At 37.3% G+C, this 19,396-nt stretch overlaps 1 long non-coding RNA gene across 1 annotated transcript in view; it reads right to left on the bottom strand.

Moving 5' to 3' along the window:
* Positions 1–4,878: 4,878 nt before the first annotated feature.
* The window catches only part of LOC112658001 (uncharacterized), a 35,016-nt gene continuing 20,498 nt past the window's right edge, over positions 4,879–19,396 (bottom strand). Inside the window, exon 3 of the long non-coding RNA XR_003135432.3 lies at positions 4,879–5,300. This is a non-coding gene — a long non-coding RNA (uncharacterized LOC112658001). The remainder of the gene's footprint in view (positions 5,301–19,396) is intronic.

Here is a 19,396-nt window from a genome sequence, read left to right as displayed (position 1 = left end):
TCTTTCTGCACTTTTTTCTGATCCTAATTTCCTGTTGTGTCTGCTTGTCTTTCTCTTTCATGCTTTCTCTTTCAAAGTTTCCCATCTTGCTGAATTAGAGGTGAGTATAGGGAGACTTTATGACATCAAAACTTTATTCTGACCGACAAAATCCATCTGGCTTTCTGTATTCTACTTTTAAAAACCTTTGACATATGTTGTATTACTAAGTATTGCCACGTATGTTTTCCAATTTGGAAATCGGTGGAAAGGAGATAACTTTTAATTATCTTTGAACTGGGCAGCTTAACAGTTAAACCTGGTACTCAGAGGTGGTAATACAGAAAATCCGTTTTTGGTTTGTTTTTGAAAAGCCAGCTATCCATCCTCTGAGCCAGTATAAAACCACTTTTATCTGAAAGTTTCTTTTCAACTTCAGTAATGTATGAAGACTGGGCTCTTCAGAGATGGACCACAAATGGAATTTTAGGGGATCTAAGACATTTGTGTGAATATTTGTGATAATACATTGCAGCGGTTGCCTGTAACAGCAGTGTAATTTGTCCTTTCTGAACGTGGTAATAGGGATGCTTTCACTTTCTTATAAAATAATTGTTTTAAGATTATCTCCTTCATATGACATATAAAGCATATTTCAATTATGTCTCCTTGATTATCAATAATAAAATTAATAATTGAAATGTTTATATTTAAGATGCATAACTTAATAATAAATATGAGCATAGTTTAGTCAAAGTCATAGATTTGCCTAAAGTCACATGTTGAATAGTAAAACATCGGGTCTTTCTAACCTTTTTTTTTTTTTTTTTTTCGTTTATTTATGATAGTCACACACAGAGAGAGAGAGAGGCAGAGACATAGGCAGAGGGAGAAGCAGGCTCCATGCACCGGGAGCCTGATGTGGGATTCGATCCCGGGTCTCCAGGATCGCGCCCTGGGCCAAAGGCAGGCGCTAAACCGCTGCGCCACCCAGGGATCCCGGGTCTTTCTAACCTTAAAGAGCACATTTCATGGCAAGGCCTCTACTGAACCAGCTTAAAGATGATGTTGCAATTTGACATTTAAATTTCAAAAAATTATTTTTATTACCAGATTGTTGACAGGGTAGTTGAGACATTTCAGCAACCTTAAAATCATTTTAAGAGAAGTTTAAGTGATACTTAATATGGTATTCTCTGATTTGTGAAACTTCTTTCATATGCATTTCATTTTATAAATTTCTTTCATTTAATTAAGTATGCTTGTCTGGTAAATACCTACAGCTTTGCTGTGAGAAAAGCCCACCAGGACAGATTCCTATACCCACCCTTAATGAGAACTCAGAACTCACTGCTGGGAAGCAGATCCCACTGAGCAAAAAAGTGAGCACTCCCCTGAAATTCACTTGGGGTAGAGCCCACATGACATCTCTGAAGAGGAAGCTGTACTGATTTCTTCTTTGAAAATCATATTGTTTGGGGCCTCTTTTTCTAAAGATCTGTCAAAGAGAAGAAAAAATTATTGACATAATTTCTTTCCACATATACAGTAAGCTTGTCTTTTTTTTTTTTTAAGATTTTATTTATTTATTTGCGAGGGAGGCAGAGAGGAGAGAGAATTTCAAGCAGACTCTGAGCTGAGCATGGAGCCCAATATGGGGCCTGATCCCATGACCCTGAGGTCATAACCTGAGCTGAAATCAAAACTCGGATGCTTAATGGACTGGAAAATGTAGGTGCCCCAGTTTTTTGTTTTGTTTTGCTTGTTTGTTTTTTTAATTGGCTAGGCCTTTATGTATGAAGCTTTTCCTTTTCAGTCCTTATGTGCTGAATTAGAAACAAACAGAGCGGGGGCCCCTTGATGGCTCAGTGGTTGAGCATCTGCCTTGGGCTCAGGGCATGATCTGGGGATCCTGGGACCAAGTCCTGCACTGGGTTCCCTGCATGGAACCTGCTTCCCCTCTGCTTATGTCTCTACCTCTCTGTCTGTGTCTCTCGTGAATAAATAAATAAGATCTTTAAAAAAACAAATAGGACAGACACCTATGGAGGTACTTTTGTAACCTCTCCGAGGCTTCATTTACTTGCAATAGCCAAAGATCCTTAACAGGTAACTAAGCTTTCTCTGCACAATGGTCAATAAACAAAAATATACAATAAGAAAGAAAGATACTGACTTATATGTCTGTAAGATGTACAGGGCTGGTATCCAAACCCTGGCACAAGTTTTGAATGGGGTTTAAGGAGACAGCTCTTCTGGTGTTTTAGTGCAACACTGAATAAAATTTGATGTGATCCCATCATTCCCAGGGAGAGGCATGATGGGAAGGGGGCAGGTGCTCCTATCCTACTGCACAGCACAAGCTTGGACAAATGAAACAGTACCTTCCTCCTCCCATGTAGCTTGCTCTCCCTGCCTCCTGCCTTTGCTTATGCCTTCCCCTTTTATTAATTTTAACTCATCTTTCAAATTCACCTTCTTCCACACAACTTTCCCCCCAAGTTTTCCTTGAAAGTGAACTTATTTTGGTTTTACATTTCTTAGGATACTTACCATTTAAGGTATTTTATTTCCGTCATTTCTTAGTGTGATTGCTTTATTTTTTGCTGGTTAGATCATCACATCCTTGGGGAAAAGATTGTGCCTCAGTTGTTCATTTTTTTAATCTAATATAATCTGTAGTTCTGAGTACTTCATTCAACAGGCTCTCAAATTTTATCACATGTAATTGACTTCCCTTAAAGCAAACATATTAACTTTCCTGGATACATCAAGGAAATTTTAAGAAGTCTTTGATCATTATTAAGGCTCAATTATAATTGAAATCAGGTGGCTTTAAATCCTAGTTTGATGATGTATCAAAAATGATACCTGAACAATCTGAGCAGACTTAAGATACACTGAAAATGTAGATACCTTCCTATATCCAATAACTACTTCCTTTTCGATGTCGAGGGAAATACTGGCAAAAGGAAGCCTAATTTATGTTTTAATGCTACAAATACACACTTTAAATTTCACTTGGAATTGGTTGAGATTTTCATTATTATGTTTCTAATCCACTTACTAAACACCCAATCAATTCAACAGTAAGTATCTTTACAGAAAGCTCTGGACTTTTGTAGAGGATTCATTCTGGGGACCTTGAACAATTACCATTTTTTATAATTTCCAATAAACTGCATGGTAGTAAATCTAAATGCTATCAGCTACTTTATTATGAAGAGTGGAGAGACCACAGTGATATTGAGCATGGCCACCATTTAGTTATGCAGGATCATTCACTGGCTAGCTGAACCAGTGACATGTCATCTTTTGGACCCCATGAAAATAGCACATTATTATGAGCCATAGTCTCTTGGGACAATTCATAGATAAATGAAATAACAAATTTTAAATTCCTGGATGCCAAAGGTTTACCATTTTAGCCTATACTATGTACAGAGTATTGGGAAATGGGACCATGGGTCATAGAAAGGTGAGTATAATACCAACTTTCTCCTGAGCACTAATAGTATAGGTTGAAACAATGTGAGGAAGGTGCTCTGAGGAAGCCCCAAAGCAACGTCCCCCCCCTCTACTCACCTCCCACTCCCAGCCTCAGGGCTCATGTTACAGTTCTCCTGGTCCTGGAGGCTCAATAAAGTGTTTTGTTTTGTTTTTAGTTAAGTATTATTTAAACTTGTATTATTATTTTCCTATTGGTGTTACTTACTGAAAACTCCATTTCAAGATAAATAACCTGAGATTTAACCACTGACACATACAGAAATGTGATGTATTATAACACTAAGTAATTATAAATTCAGTAAGGAAAGACCAGGGAGTCTCAGAGTGACATGACATCAATATTCCGACAGCTACATGCATTATTTTAAACAAACAAACAAACAAACAAACAAAAAAAAAACTTTATTGAGATATGATTGACATGTAAAACTGTACATATTTATTGTATAAAACTCAAAGAGTTGGGGAATGAGTGTATATTCTAGTATATTCTAGTGAATCCATCACCACCATCAAGGCCATAAACCTATTTATCACCTCCCCAATTTTTCTCCGATGCCTATTATTACTATTATTATTATTATATTGTGATAAAAACACTCAAGATCTACCCCTTAGCAAATTTTATGTAGTACAGTATTGCATTTTACATAATACATAATTATACTTTGATATATTTTTGTAATTATATTTATCATATATTAATTACATAAAATATTTGTATGATTATATATAATGCATATTATATAACAATATTTTTCATGTTTATATTGAATTGTTTTGATCTTTTTCTTTTCAGATTTAAGGGGGCTACATTTCGCAAAGCCTCAAATTATATACATTTTAATTAGAAAAAAATTTCAACTGAATCCAAAATGATTCTGTTGTTATTCATTTCTGTAGAATCTCAAGAAGAGAAATAAGGGTTAAACAAAACCTTTTTAAAAAAGATTTTATTTATTATTTATTTGGGTGAGAGAGAGAGAATAGAGGGAAGAGCAGAGGGAGAGGGACAAGCAGACTCCCCAATGAGCACAGAACCTGACACTGGGCTCCACCTGGCAACCCTGAGATCATGACCTGAGCCAAGACCAATAGTCGGGTGCTTTCACTGACTGAGCCACCCAGCTGCCTAAAAGCAAAAACTTTTAAAAACTTGTCAATACAATTTTGTTAAAAAAGGAAAAGTATATTAACCTCTGGTTAGCCACTTTATGGTTTTGGAAAACTAAAAATGTAATTTCAATGTGATATCATAACACTGCATTCGGGCATTGGGGTGGCTCAGTTGGTTGAGCATCTGCCTTCAGCTGAGGTCAGGATCTCAGGGTCCTGGGATCAATCCCCACATCAGGCTCCCTGCTCTATGGGGAGTCTGCTTCTCCCTCTCTTTCTGCCGCTCCCCCTCCACTCAACCTCTCTCTTACTCTATTCTCTCTCTCAAATAAATATATAAATAAAATCTTTAAGAAAATAGCACATTCATTTAAGATATTAGATATATTTTAAACTATTTTTTTTAACACTGATTTCAGTGGCTCAAGTATTTTCTCAGCTATCTTGACATTTTGGCTTTTGATGATACAGGTTTATTTAAGCAACAGTAAGAGAGAGAGAGTTTCAAGGAGCAAGACTATTTTAAACATATGATTGAATCTCTGCTTCAATGATGCACCAGGCGACCTGCATCTGCTTCTCCTCTGCAGTTTGCACTCAGTATACTTTCTGGAATGGGTTGACTTTGTGCACTACCATGTTCTAGGAGTTGAGGTCCTGAGGCATTGCTGAAAGCTCTGTAGTGATGATTTCCTCTGCAGAACAAGCAAGAGACAAAGTGGTAAATTCAGGTTGTAATAGGAAGGGGCTCCTTCCTCCTCCTTGTGTTTATTTTCCATTGATGGCCCACAGTTAAGGGAGTGGTGGCTCTTCACTGTAATTCCTACTCTGCCTGACTCCAGATTGTTCTTGGCCCCAGCTGTAGGTGTGTGTATTGTGTCAGTAAGAATCCAGTAGGTTCTGAAGTGTAACCTGCTACTGAATAAGTGTAGCTTAGCTCCCTTGGGGGAAGCTGGGATCTGCGTGGCATAAAGCTGTACTCAGCACGTCAGTCCATTTATAGAGAATTATGGTTATTTGTGGTTAGTCTACTTAAGACCAAATGCAAAACATTTTCTCTTTAAATTCTGGGTCTGTAATTACAAAGCAAACTTCAGCTAACAATGACTTACTTCTTCTAACAATTACTTATTGTTAAAAATATTCTAATTTACTATTTTTCTTTCAGTTATTATGGGGGACACAGAGGTTTTACATATTTAACATTACATATTTGAGGCATTTTACTTTTGAATAAGGAAAATAATTTAAGAACTATAAAATTAGGCAACATTAAGTAGGTTCTACTTTTTAAACTGTGTTAGTAACATATAATGTATCCAGCGTTTAAATCTAAGAGAAGTTTTCAGTGAATGCTAGTGAAAATTGGTTTTGGCTAAATTCTTTTTCTGTTTTACTTACAACAGAAGTAAAATCTCATATAGAAACCATATTGACATTTCAAAGCTTCTTCATCCATGTTATTTACACTTTTTGGTTTATTGAGTTTTATTAAAACTAATCTTTTGATCTTTTGTTTAGCATCTTACAGTTATTGGGCTGAAAAATATATAACCTTCACATTCCATAATTAGCTGTTACAAGATTTTGATACCCAATGGAGCAGAGTGTACCTCTGGAAAAGAGATTTATTAAAGCTTAATAAATGAATTAAAACTGCATTTCCTATTGGAAAGAGAAAGTTTTGCAGCCCCCCAAGCTTGGGAATATTAACTTTTTCTCAGAGCTACGATGATATTTATAAAGAAATAGAAAAATTACAGTGAAAATACTGGAGGTTTTTGAAATATTCTCCATCTATGAATCTTGAAGTCATTACAAGTATTGATTACAATTTCAGTGAATCATCAGTGTTTTTTTATTTTTCCAATTATGCCAAGTTGTGTCATCTAAAGAAGTTAGAATTAAACTGCTTGTTTTCTGAATTAGTTGAGGGAAAACTATATGAATAACATGAAAAATAAACAATCATTTTCATTTATTTATAATTTGTTTTTGAATTCACTTTGTTTTTATAGGAGGAAAAAGTATTTCTTATAGAAATGCAATCAGATAGCTGTGACTATTATGTCACCAAATACACAAACGTACTTTATTTATGTGGCTAGCAGGGTTACCAGATTTAGAAAAAAAAACAAAAAAACAAAAAAACAAGATACACAGATTTGAATTTTAGAAAAGTAGCAAACTTTTTAGTGTAGTGTGGTAATTAATTTTATGTGTCAACCTGACCAGATCATGGAATGGTCAGGTAGTTGGTTAAACATAATTTTTGGGTGTGTCCGTGAGGGTATTTCTGGGAGAGATTAGTACCATTTGAACTGGTAGATTGACTCAAGTGGATTGACCTCCCCAGTGTGGGAGAACATCATCCAATCTGTTGAGGACCTGACTAGAATAAAGAGGTGGAGGGAGGAGGGCTCTCTGCTTGATTGCGTGAGTTGGGACAGTGATCTTGCCCTTGATGCTCTTGGCTCTTGGGCTGTGAGAACTGGACTGGAATCTATACCATAGCCTTCTGTTTCTCAGGCCTTTGAACTATACCACCTGCTTTCCTGGGTCTCCAGCCTGCAGAAGGCAGATGGTGAGATTCCTCAGCCTCTATAATTGCATGATTCAGTTTCTTGTGATAAATCTCTTTATATATCTATTATACACCTTACAATAAATCTTTCTCTTTCTATAGCTCTCTCTCCTATTGGCTCTGTTTCTCTGGAGAATCCTAATACATATCAATCTATGTCTCCAATACTTTATGTGGCATACTTATGATAAAATTATTCCTTATTTTTTCACAACTTTAGGAAGAAAGTTTTAATTTAATATTTTAATATGCTTCCATCTAACTGGTCCCTTCTGATCTTCCAGATTTTCCGGAAGATGCGCAGTGAGGAAAGAAAGGTAAGGTGAAAAGATAAACATTCAAGAATGGTAACTCTCCATGAGAATACCCACTGGGTCTTAAGGAATCTGTTCCTGACTCTCTGTAACCTCTTCAGAGCAAAACTCTTCATCATTCCATGCAGAAGCCAGAAATACTTCTTCCTCTTTAGTGAGCTCTTTAGGGTTCATAGCAAGTAGCATAAAACAAAGCAAACAAAACAAGAAATCTTGCTTTTCAGGTGTCTCCTCTGTCCCTGGGTAGTGTAATCTTCAGAAAATCAACTGACATTCCACCATAAAATCACCATAAAATTACCTTTAACTTCAACAATGACAGAGTTTACCAGGAAAATTCTGTTCATGTGGCAATACCCATTTCCAATCATAAGATTAAAAGCCAAGTCTTGACAGATGTTAGGGAAGTTACATTATTTGGATTTAAATGATTTCATCCTAATTTCAGTTTCCAGCTGCTGGTTATAGAATCTTTACAAGATTTAGGCACCTCAGCTTATTATAGTTCTGTACACCCACGATTTCTCCATGTATTATAAATGTTACATTAATCAGAGGCACAAAGGAGAAAAAGTGGATGTCAATTCTGGGAAGAAGCGAGGTACTCTGGGTCACTGTTAAATTTAACAACTCAATTTATTGGCAACTATTTTTAAAGCACTTTCTTAACTCTCTCCATTCTTTAAATTAATTTTTAACATGCAGGCATGTTCTCTCATACTTTTATTTTTTCTCTGCAAATGTAGTGCATTTTTTGCCCTTACTCTTATCTGTTTGATGTTTATATTTAGCTGGTTGTATTAACGGATCAGGGCTTTGAAGACAACGGTTGCCAATCTTTTTTTTTTTTTTTCTCCTATTGCAAAAACTGTGAGAGAAAAAAAAATACTCCAAAGTTGTTTTGTTTCTCTATGTCTGTGAAATATGTCTTATATTTCTACTATTAGTCCAGTTTTTCTAGCATTCTAAGACCTGTCCATATCAATAATTTTAGTCGTAGAAATCCTTTGGACTCTTAAGAATTATGTAGTTTTTTGAAAACGTGTTGGACAATCAACTGAAAGCAAATCTGAACCCAGTGAGATTTGTCATTATTTCCTATATTAAAAGCATAGCCCTTTATTATTATTAAGGATCAATATTATGATAGTTTATACTGTCAAATTTTTTATTCCTCTATTTTTGATCACAGAACTATTTGGTCAAATGAAACGTTACAATGCAACCCATACAAGAAATATCTATAAAAGTGGATCTCCTCCAATTGAAGTGCCCTTACTCCTATAGTTCTTCTGTGGGAATTGCTGAGATGGTTTCAGGAACCATCTGGAATTCCCCAAACAATGTTTTGAGTACAGCGCCCTCTATAAATACAATAGGAAGCAAGAACATTTATGAAGCCACAATTATGGAAGGAAACAAGAAATCGGAGTGGATGAGCTCATTTGTTCTATTTCCTAAATGATCTCCTTATATAACATTCAAACAGACAATAGATATTTACAGAGTAGGTGAAATGTTCCTATTGTCCTCCACCTCACTCCAGACACACCTCACCTCTCTTCAGGTCATGATATGGTGTTAGTAGAATGGTTTGCATATCTGTCTATCACAGACTGTGCACTGGGGATGTGCACTCAGAAGCACCATCTCTGGTCCCAAATGCCCTAGCAGGTCTTAAGGTACTGGCTGGCAGGCACAATCCTGAAATTGTTGAGGGAGGCATCCTACCTTTCAAGTGACTAAGGCTCTAGCTTCTCTTAAGGTGGCGAGTACCACTGCCATACAAATTCTGCCCATGGACCAGGCTTCTTTGGTAGCTTTCCCTCCAGCTGGAACTATACACAGAGGTCAGAGGCAAGGACCTGGCGGCTGTTCAGTCTCTGGCTCTAACTGATATTTTAACCAAATAGAAAGTTAAAGCATTTTCTTATAAGGTGAAGTTATGAATTGTTCCCTACACTATTTTGTTGTCTCTTCTGCTCCAAGTTTCTCAGTTTCTTTGGCTAGTGTCTTCCCCACTCCTCCAAAACCAACAAATGGCACAGAGTAACTCTACTTCTTTTCTCTAATTTGGAAAAGAAATGAATTACCTCCGTGAGTAAATTTGAACCAAAGCCTAGGCATCATTCTCTACAACTTCTTCCTTAACAAGATGTGCATTTAATTCAATTATACTTCTAATAATATAGACTTCAAGTTTGATTAAATCTCACATTGGCTCATGAATTTAGAACTATAAACTTCTTTTATTTAAAACTGGTTGATTTTTGATAACTCATGAGGATTTTTTTAAAAGACCTCATTCATATATTCATAAGAGACACAGAGAAAGAAGCAGAGACACAGACAGAGGGAGAAGCAGGTTTCTTATGGGGAGCCTGATGCAGAACTTGATCCCAGAACCCATAAGCTTATAAACAGAGCCAAAGGCAGATGCTCAACCACTGAGCCAACCAGACGTCCCTCATGAGGATTTTTTTGACAAGCAGCCACATCTTATGGATTCATTCTATTAAGGTTTTCTTCATCTACTTAACTCACAAGCAAACTTCAAATTCTGCTCTCCTGGAAAATTCTTTTGTCTTGCGTTCTCCTATCTCAACACCTCAACCTGATTTGGACCCTCTTGTTTGTTCTAGCATAGCTTATGTGCCTACCTTCTTAATTTGCAAGCCCTTGGAAGTCAAGGCCAACATCACTTGACATTTTATCCTCAGTGCTTAGCATAAGGACATGGCACATAACAGGTATAAAAGAAAAAGAAAAAAGTCAAGTCACATGTATGAAGTATCTGCTTATGTAGGTATGCTATGTGAGACACTCATCATTTTTTTTTTAATTTATGATAGTCATCAGAGAGAGAGAGAGAGAGAGAGAGAGAGAGAGGCAGAGACACAGGCAGAGGGAGAAGCAGGCTCCATGCACCGGGAGCCCGACGTGGGATTCGATCCCGGGTCTCCAGATCGTGCCCTGGGCCAAAGGCAGGCACCAAACCGCTGCGCCACCCAGGGATCCCAACTCTCATGATTTAAAGATAAGTACTGATGTCTGCCACATAATGGAATGCCAATACATCTAAATAAATAACTACATATTTAGTATGATTTTAAAGACATAAATCAAATGGGATAGATTCATGGAGATGAAGGCAAGAAGATAGAATTTGATTCTGATAGCATGAGTAAACATCACTGAGACATGAAATTTAAGCTAAAACCTTGGGGGTGGTTAAAGTATATCAAGGAACAAAGTGCAAGGAACAAATGTCCACTTCCTGGGCATTTGGCACACTACCAGAATTCATCAAACCTCAAACATCTTGTACTATAAGCTACTCAGTTAAAATTAAAACACAAATTTAAAGAGGTGCCTGGGTAGTGCAGTTGGTTAGGCATCCACTCTTGGTTTCCACTCAGATTGTGATCTCAGGGTCATGGTCTCCGGGGTCATGAGATCAAGCCCCACATAAGATTTTGCATTCAATGTGGAGTCTGCTTGGGTTTCTTTCTCTCCCTTTCTGTCTGCCCCTTCTGCTTGTACTCTCTCTCTCTCTGTATCTCAAATAAATAAATAAATCCTTAAAAACCACGTAATTTTTAAAATGTATATTATGAAAAAGTCTGCATGTATTGGTTATTTTTTGTAATTATAATTTTAATAGATTTTGACCTATTATGATATCTCCAAATTAAATTGTATAATTAAGTGGCTGAGTTAGATTTATTATTTTGAGTTAAAGTCAGTTATAGATTTATGTCCACCAATGGAAGATTCTTTTTTTTTTTTTTTAAGAGTGAGCAGGCACATGTGCAGAGTTGGGTAGGGGCTGAGGGAGAGTGAAAGTGAGAATCTTAAGCAAGCTCTACACCTATTGGGGAGATTCACATGGGGGTTCAGTCTCAGGACCCTGAGATCATGACCTGAGCCAATATCAAGAATTGGCTGCTGACCTGAACTGAGCCACCCAGGTAACTCAAGGGTTATTCTAATTATAGTTTTAACTCAACAGATTTATAAATATTATTTATCAATAATGAATTATTTTAAATATTTATCATTTAGTTTATCAACTCTGAGACATCTTTCATATTTTGAGACACATTTATCTCTGAAATCAAGATGTATCTTTCAATCAATGGCATGTCAGCTTAACTGGCAGTTTTTTCCTTTTTTGGAGTTATGGTTATGTTCTAGTTATGTTCTCTATATGTCACTATGAACTCTGAATTAGCAGATACTGAACTGTTGTTCCTAGACGAAATACAAGATTAGGTTCTTGTGGACCTCTGATCATCTTTTCATGAATAAATCAATCCATAACCCTATTTTCTTTGTTTCTATTTAAAGACACCTTATTTAATATATACTGTTGATTCTTCAACATTGATCTCATGGGCAACAGCCAGGAACGGTCTGAATGAAGCTTATTCGTCAGACACATAATAATCTAGTACTTGTAAACACCAGTCAGCACTTGAACACTGTGCTTGGGAGCCATTTTAAACAGAGAAATCACTAACAGAAGCACAAAAATGCAAAAAAATGTGACACTAAATAGACCAGTATTTACAGTATGACAACTGAAACAAGAATGCAGAATGTCATCTTCTTTGCCTTCAGTTAGATGGGCAATCAAAAATTTCCCTGATCTGTAGATTCATGTGCCTGTGAAAGACTCTGAATGAGCCACAGACATTTATTTTGGAGTTAAAAGCAAATTGCAGCAAATAGGCATATTTACAAATAAGAAATCTGTGAGTAATATGGATCGATATAAAATGATATGTTATTTTAAATTAACAACAAAATATAAAGTGATGTTTCTTATACTAAAAGCTATTAGTTAATTGATTTAAAAAATAGATATGCTTTGTATTTGGTCAGGTAAAATAGTTAAAGAAGAATGAAAATATAACGAAATTAAAAACTAAATTGTTGGAGGACCTGGTGGCTCAGTCTTTTGGGCATCTGACTCTTGATTTCAGCTCAGGTCATGATCTCAGGTTTCCGGGATCAGGTGCCACATTGGGCTCCATGCTCAATGTGGAATTGGCTTGAGACTCCTTCTTTCTCTCTGCCCTTCCCTGCCTCATGCTCTCTTTCTCTCTCTCAAATACATAAATAAAATCTTTGAAAAAAATAAATTATCGGAAAATGCTCCATTTTAAAAGTTTTCAAAAAGGACCAAAAATTATTCAAAAATTCTTTAAAAATAATTCTAAAATCTGTGTATATATTAAAATATGTGTATAATTTTAAAATTATACACAGAATACAATTTACAAGCTGGACTTAAAACCTTAATAAGGGACTAAGAATTCAAATTGGTAAAGTTTAATAAATCAAACATTAATTTTTAAAATAAAAACATCTCAGTAGTCATTCCTATTTGTAAAAATCACCCTTAAATTCATTATAAGTGATGAAAAACAATCCAGAAGGAGAGCAGAGTATGAACAAATGCAAGGGGAAGTGAAATAGTCTGACATTTTTTGGAAACTAGGGTGTAGGGTGTATATGGGGGAAGGATAATAGATAAGGTTAGAGAGGGAGATAGAAATCAGAGTAAGAAGTGAATTTTATGCCAAGTACTTGGAATTTCCTAAAAATCAGTAGAGACAGATTTAAAGATTTAAAAGATGTAAATCATAATTGTATTTTATTAAAAAATAAGGATGATTCAAGTCTATGCATAAAGAGTGGTAACAGGTGAAATAAATACAAGGTGTCTCTCACGTTCTGATCTGAGGATTTTGACTGACTGGACATGGACACTGAATGAAAAAACAAAGGTAGTGAGTGAAGGGCTTGGGTGGGGCCATTTAGTAACATACAACAAAAAAGTGGAGGAGTGGTTTTAAAGGAAATTAATAAGAAAGATCCGCCTCCTCCCCCAGGCCATTGCCATCTTGCCAAAATGACTGGCATCAAACCATTCTTAATTTCCTTTAAGCTCAGAGTAAGATACAGGGTGAAGCTTCAATCCAAAGAGGCTGCCAATCAGATGAAAAGAAACCTTCTGAAGTTTCCTGTGGACGGGTTGCCAGTGAGGAGGCAGGGAAGCAGCTACATCAGGAAACAGATCAGATGGTCATCCCAGGAACAGAGAACAGCAGGATGCCCTCCCTGGCTGTAAAGAAACCCACGAAACCAGGAGGCATGACTTTCCCACCAGCCATGTCAGACTTTCATGTAAGCACATTACTCCCAGCCTGGTGTGGATGGGCAGTGGATAAAGGGTGTATAGAATTGGGGAAAGAGGATAGGTGGGGAAGAAAATGGCATCTATGAACCTGGGTGGGATTAGAATAATAATCTTGATTTGTCTGAAAAATAATCGCTATATGACACTGAACTTATGTGAAAGCATATAGATTAAAATTTGTGCCATTGCTGGAAATGGGAGATCAGAATAAAAAAAACATATAAGTTCAGGGAAAGAATAAGAAAAGTTCTATTTTGAATTTCTGAGTTCCATAAATTGTGGAAAAGTGGAAGTATTAAAATGGTTATAGTGACAAAGGAAAAGATAGGATTTTATATAGATGATCTTGACCAAGGCACTGGGCACTGCATGCAATAGATGTGACCATCCCAGTGAGAAATAACTCCCTAACAAGTAGAAATTCTGATTTCTAGGCTTTGAAGACAGTCTTAAACCCCACAAAAGGATCAGTTTTATATAGAATGAGAAATGCAGGGGCTTTTCTCTTTGGAAAAGCTGTGTTTTGAATATCCTGGAGTAGGGGTATGCAAAGCAATGGTGCCTGCCTCTGACATGGGTGATCCAGGTTGCAGGATATTTGGGTTGGTAAATGGACTTGCTGGATGAGTGAGGAAAAGCTATGGCTATGATGGGATTGAACTATTCTGCCAAAATGTGTCGAGGAAAAAAGGATTCATGACCCTTTCCTTTGGATCAGAGTTAAGACGTACTGGGCATGCAAGTGATCTAGATTTTCATCTTGAATCTTTCAACTTCTTCCTGGAAGAATTTCCTGGGAGTCCAGTAAAGAGACTTTATATGGAGCAGAACTCTGAAACAAACAAACAAACAAACAAACAAACAAACAAACAAACAAAAAACAAGGACTACGGGTGAAAAAAATGGAGGAAAAGAACATACGTTCTACTGAAACAAGTATTTCAGCTGGATGGACCCAACATGAGTCCTCCAAGGAATCTATGGTTGTGTTCATAAGAAAAAGAATGAGCTCTGAGTATTTGTCAGGCTCAAAGAGAATAAAACCATCTTCCCTGAAGGCCAGGGAAGAAGTAATGTGGTCAAAGAGCAGCTAGGTTTAATAACTTGCTGTCGTAAGGGAAACCTTACACCATAAGGAACTGTGGGGCCAATCAGGATAAGGGCATGTAGGATATGCTTGTGATAGGGTTTGGCTTTAATGGGTGACTTTGGGGAGGTCTTAAGAAAGTGAAGGCTTGTACTGGATTGGAAGCTATCAGTAAAGCAAGAGGTAGTTTGATGATAGGGCTCTTAGCATGTTTTATAAAGGGAGTAGGAGTAGCAAAGTGGGATGGAGCTGTCACTGACATTGTTAGCCAGGCAAGACAAATGTTTCATCCTCTTTATGGTTGTCTAGTGCTGTGGTTTGTGTCTCTTCCCATCATAGTCAAGACATAACCTTTTCTGATGTTGATACTGAGTGAAATTGCTTATGTCAGGTACCAAGTAAGTTGCCAGGCCAGCTTCCTGTGAGTTCTCAGCTATTAGGAGCATTCTTTTGTTTTGTTTCATTCTGATTTACTTAGAAGTCAAATAATAATGTGCTGCTCTGCCTTCCTCTTTTTCTACCATATTATCCCACTGAGGAGGAGATCAGTTATAATTTTAGATGTGGGTTGGGTGGTAAATGAGGAAGAAAGGGTATATGCCTAGACAAGTCAGTGAGAATCCCTGTCCTGAAGGCAAGTGATATGCACCTGTAGGCAGGTGATAAATCTGCAGTTGACTGGCATCTGACACATTGCCTTGGGATGAAAATTGAAGAAGGTGTTTACGTTTTTCACTGGAGAGTCTAAATCTTGATTGACCTTGCAACTTAGAGCAGGTATAGAATGGTGTATTAACCATGTATAACCGGGAAAATCATGACCTGCTTGAATTTCCAGCTGGAAGCAGTGAAAGTTAGCCATGTGAAGACAGCTAAAGAAAGTGGGAAACAAGAGTAAATTTTCACTTTGAAAACATTCTGAGAACCAGGAAGGGTTAATGCTCCACGTACTTTCTTGTCTTTGGTTTCTCCTCCCCCAGTCTTACACTGTACCAGGCATGGGCATATAGGCTCTACATTGTCTAGACATAGACTTCCAATCCAATATGGCTAAGTCAGGAGTCTTCCCAGTGTCTTGGTTTTCCTCCCTAATTAAGTAGGCCTGATACCCACTGTATATAACAGAAACTCAATATACATTGAATGAATGAAATTGTTCAAGCACAAAGAGATGGTGTAATTAAATAGTCTTATACAATCATCTATTCAGAGTCCAGCTTGAAGTCCTTTATGTGACTTTCTTTGGTTAATTATGTAAAATATTTCATAGGAAGGATTTCTTTGCTGTGGTTTTTAAATGTTTTTAAAGGTTAATAGAGGTAAACTTTAAATAATTAAAATCTATCCATTTTAAATACACAGTTCATGCATTTTGACAAACATATATGGACTTAGCCCATAATCCAGCACCTCGAAAAATTCCCTTATGTTCCTCTGGAATAAGTCCCCTCTCCCGACACCCAGGCCCTGGCAACCATTCATCTAATTTTTATCCCTGGAATTTCATCTTTTCTAGACAGCATATGAAGGAAATCATTTAGTAGTTATCCTTTTATGCCTGGCTTTTTTTCACTGAAGATAATAGTTTCAGATCCATTCTTATTGTTACGTATTGTGGTGGTTTTTCCTTTTTATGGTAGGTACTTTCCTACTGCACAGACCTGCCACTTGACGGACACTGGGGTTGTTTCTAATTTGGGGCTGTTGTGAACAGCTGTTTTGAATGTTCAGTCCTGTGTGGATAGATGTTTTAATATCCCTTGAGTGAATATGTAAGGGTTGGTTCGCTGGGTTGACGTTAGGTACGTGTATAAAGCACTGCCAAGTGGTTTTCCAAAGTGAAGGTGTCATTTTGCTTTTCCATCAGCAAAGCATGTGAATTCCAGGTACAGTCCTCAACTTCCTCTGCACTTGGTACTCTTGTCTTTGTCATTAGTATCTCGTAGCCAGTGGCATCCCAGTTTATTTTTATTTTGCAGTTTTAATTTGAATTTCTCTGATGATTATTGATATTGAGCATATTTTCATATGCTTTTTCTTACTCTTTGTATCTCTTTTTTGATAAAATGTTTAAGCTTTTTACTCATTTTTAAAAATTGGGCTTTGTGTTTTCTCATTGAGAGGTAAGTGTTCTTTATATGTCATTAAAGTATATGGTGAGTATTTTCTCCAAGTCTGTCAGACGTCTTTTAATTTTTGTAAGCATGTTTTTCTTTTTTTAAATAGGAGGTTTTTTTTTTTTAAGATTTTATTTATTTATTCATGAGAGACACAGAGAGAGAGGCAGAGACACAGGTAGAAGGAGAAGCAGGCTCTCAAAGGGGAGCCAGATATGGGACTTGATCCCGAAACCATGGGCATCATGCCCTCAGCCAAAGGCAGACACTCAACCACTGACCCACTCAGGCATCCAGTATAATAGGAGTCTTTAATAATAAGAAAGTATCATTTATCAGTATTTTAAAATACATTTGCTTCTTGTGCTCTAAGAAGATTTTTGTCTAACTCAATGTTACAAAGATTTTCTCCTTTGGATTTCTCTACATTTAAGCCTATGACCACTTCAAGCTAATTTTTATGTATGGTGCCTATTTTATTCTTTCTTCTGATGCTTTGTGTTTAATTTGCTCTTATTCTCATTTCCTAGAACAGAAGCTTAGTTCATTAATCTGAGATGTTTCTCTCTAACATTCGTGTTTAATGCTATTCATTTCAATCTAAACACTGCTTTTACTTCACCAATGTTGATGTTATATGTTTCAATTTTTCTTGCATTAAAAATGACTTCTAATTACTTGGTGCTAGGGTCATGGTAAGACAGGAAGGGATCTTTAGTCTTTTGTTCCCGCCTCAGTATTAGGAGGATCCTATGAGTCTGGGCCTCAAAAGTAGAGCTTCCTTAACATTTTTGCATCTGCTTTGTTTGTTATAGTTTGAATTGTCTCCCATTCTCAAATTCAAATGTTGAAGTCCTTACCTCTTTTACCTAAGAATCTGATGTTATTTGGAAGTAAGGTCATTGTAGACATATTTAGTTAAGATACAGCCATTAGGGTGGGCTCTAATTCAAAGTAACTTATGTCCTTATAAGAGAATACTGGGACAGAGACCCGCAGGGAGAATGCCATGTGAAGATAAAGGCAGAGCTCAGGGCCATGTTTCTATAAGCCAAGTAACACTAAAGATTGCCAGCAAATCCCTGGAAGCTCAGGGAGACTCATGGGGGAGGTTCTTTCATTGCAGCCCTAGGAAGAAACCCACCCAGCTGACACCTTGATCTTGGACTTCTAGCCTCTTGAAACATTTTGCTTGTTTCAGCCACTCAGTGTGGACTGGTCCCAGCTGGTGAATTTGATTTTGTTATGGCAGCCCTAGCAAGCTTGCATACACCTCTCATGTGGCAGCCAAATTCTGCGTAGTATCTGTAATGTTCTGGGGTGGGGGGAGAGTTTCTATCCTTCCTCCAGTGGTGGCAGACTTCTGCCTGGTATTGGTGGGTGTAAGACACTGGACCCGAGAGGTTTAACTTCCTACTCTCCAAGAAGCAAATGGAATTTCTTCTCTGCTTCCATCAGAAGCAACTGGTTTTTGCCTGGGTCTCTGTGTGTGATCTTCACCCCAACTACCAGCTTCAGATGTGGGATTCTCATGCAAGAAGAGTCCTGGAACTTGGGAGGGAGGTTTGTATCCTTTTGCCAGCGGCACCTGACTTTATCAGCACACCTGCGTCATGGAGGGAAAATCACTCCAGTCTCCTGCCCTGCCAGAAATCCCTAGGTCGTTTTTTTTTTTTTTTTTTTTTTGTGAGCATTTGATGCAGCTTGTGGAAAACAAAAAACAAAAAACAAAAAAACCAAAAACTTATTCATGAGTGCTTTCATACTTCCTTTGCCCAAGGGCTTCCATTTTTAACTGATTTGCCATTCAAACTTTAGGAATTGGTTAACATTCTGGCTGACTGCATTTGTCTCTCTTTCTGACACCAGCGCTTCCCTCTCTTGTCCCATGAAAGAGTGTGTGTGTCCCCACTCCTCAGAGAAATTTGGCACTCTGGAAATCAGTTCGCTTTATTAATTTTCAAATTCAGCTTTCTTTTTTTTAAAGATTTTATTTATTTATTCATGAGAGATACAGAGAGGGAGAAAGGCAGAGGACATAGGTAGAGAGAAAAGCTGGCTCCATGCAGGGAGCCTGATGTGGGACTCCATCCCAGGACTCCAGGATAATGCCCTGGGCCGAAGGCAGGTGCTCAACCACTGAGCCACCCAGGCATCCCCAAATTCAGCTTTCAATTGGCTCAAGAAAAAGAATTACTTAATAGATTATATGGCTTTTTCCTCATGGTTGGGGTGACTACAATGATAGTACTGTGTCTGTGTGTTTCTACATACCAGCTAGAAACAGAACAAAGGCTTTCTTTGCTGTTTTCGTTGGGTTGCTTTTTACTGTCACCTAGGAGTCTGTTATGCAATTTATGCTAAATTAATAATTCTGATGGGATTATTGTCATTCATGCAGACTGCTGCAAGCTAAAATAAGGCCAATATGGACATGAGGTTCTGGCCAAAGTGAATTTTCCAGCTTAGTGGTGCTTGCAA

The sequence above is a fragment of the Canis lupus genome, chromosome 8 (assembly GCF_003254725.2).
Source record: "Canis lupus dingo isolate Sandy chromosome 8, ASM325472v2, whole genome shotgun sequence".
NCBI classification, from domain to species: Eukaryota; Metazoa; Chordata; class Mammalia; order Carnivora; family Canidae; genus Canis; species Canis lupus.
This window is presented reverse-complemented; position numbering and strand designations above follow the sequence as displayed.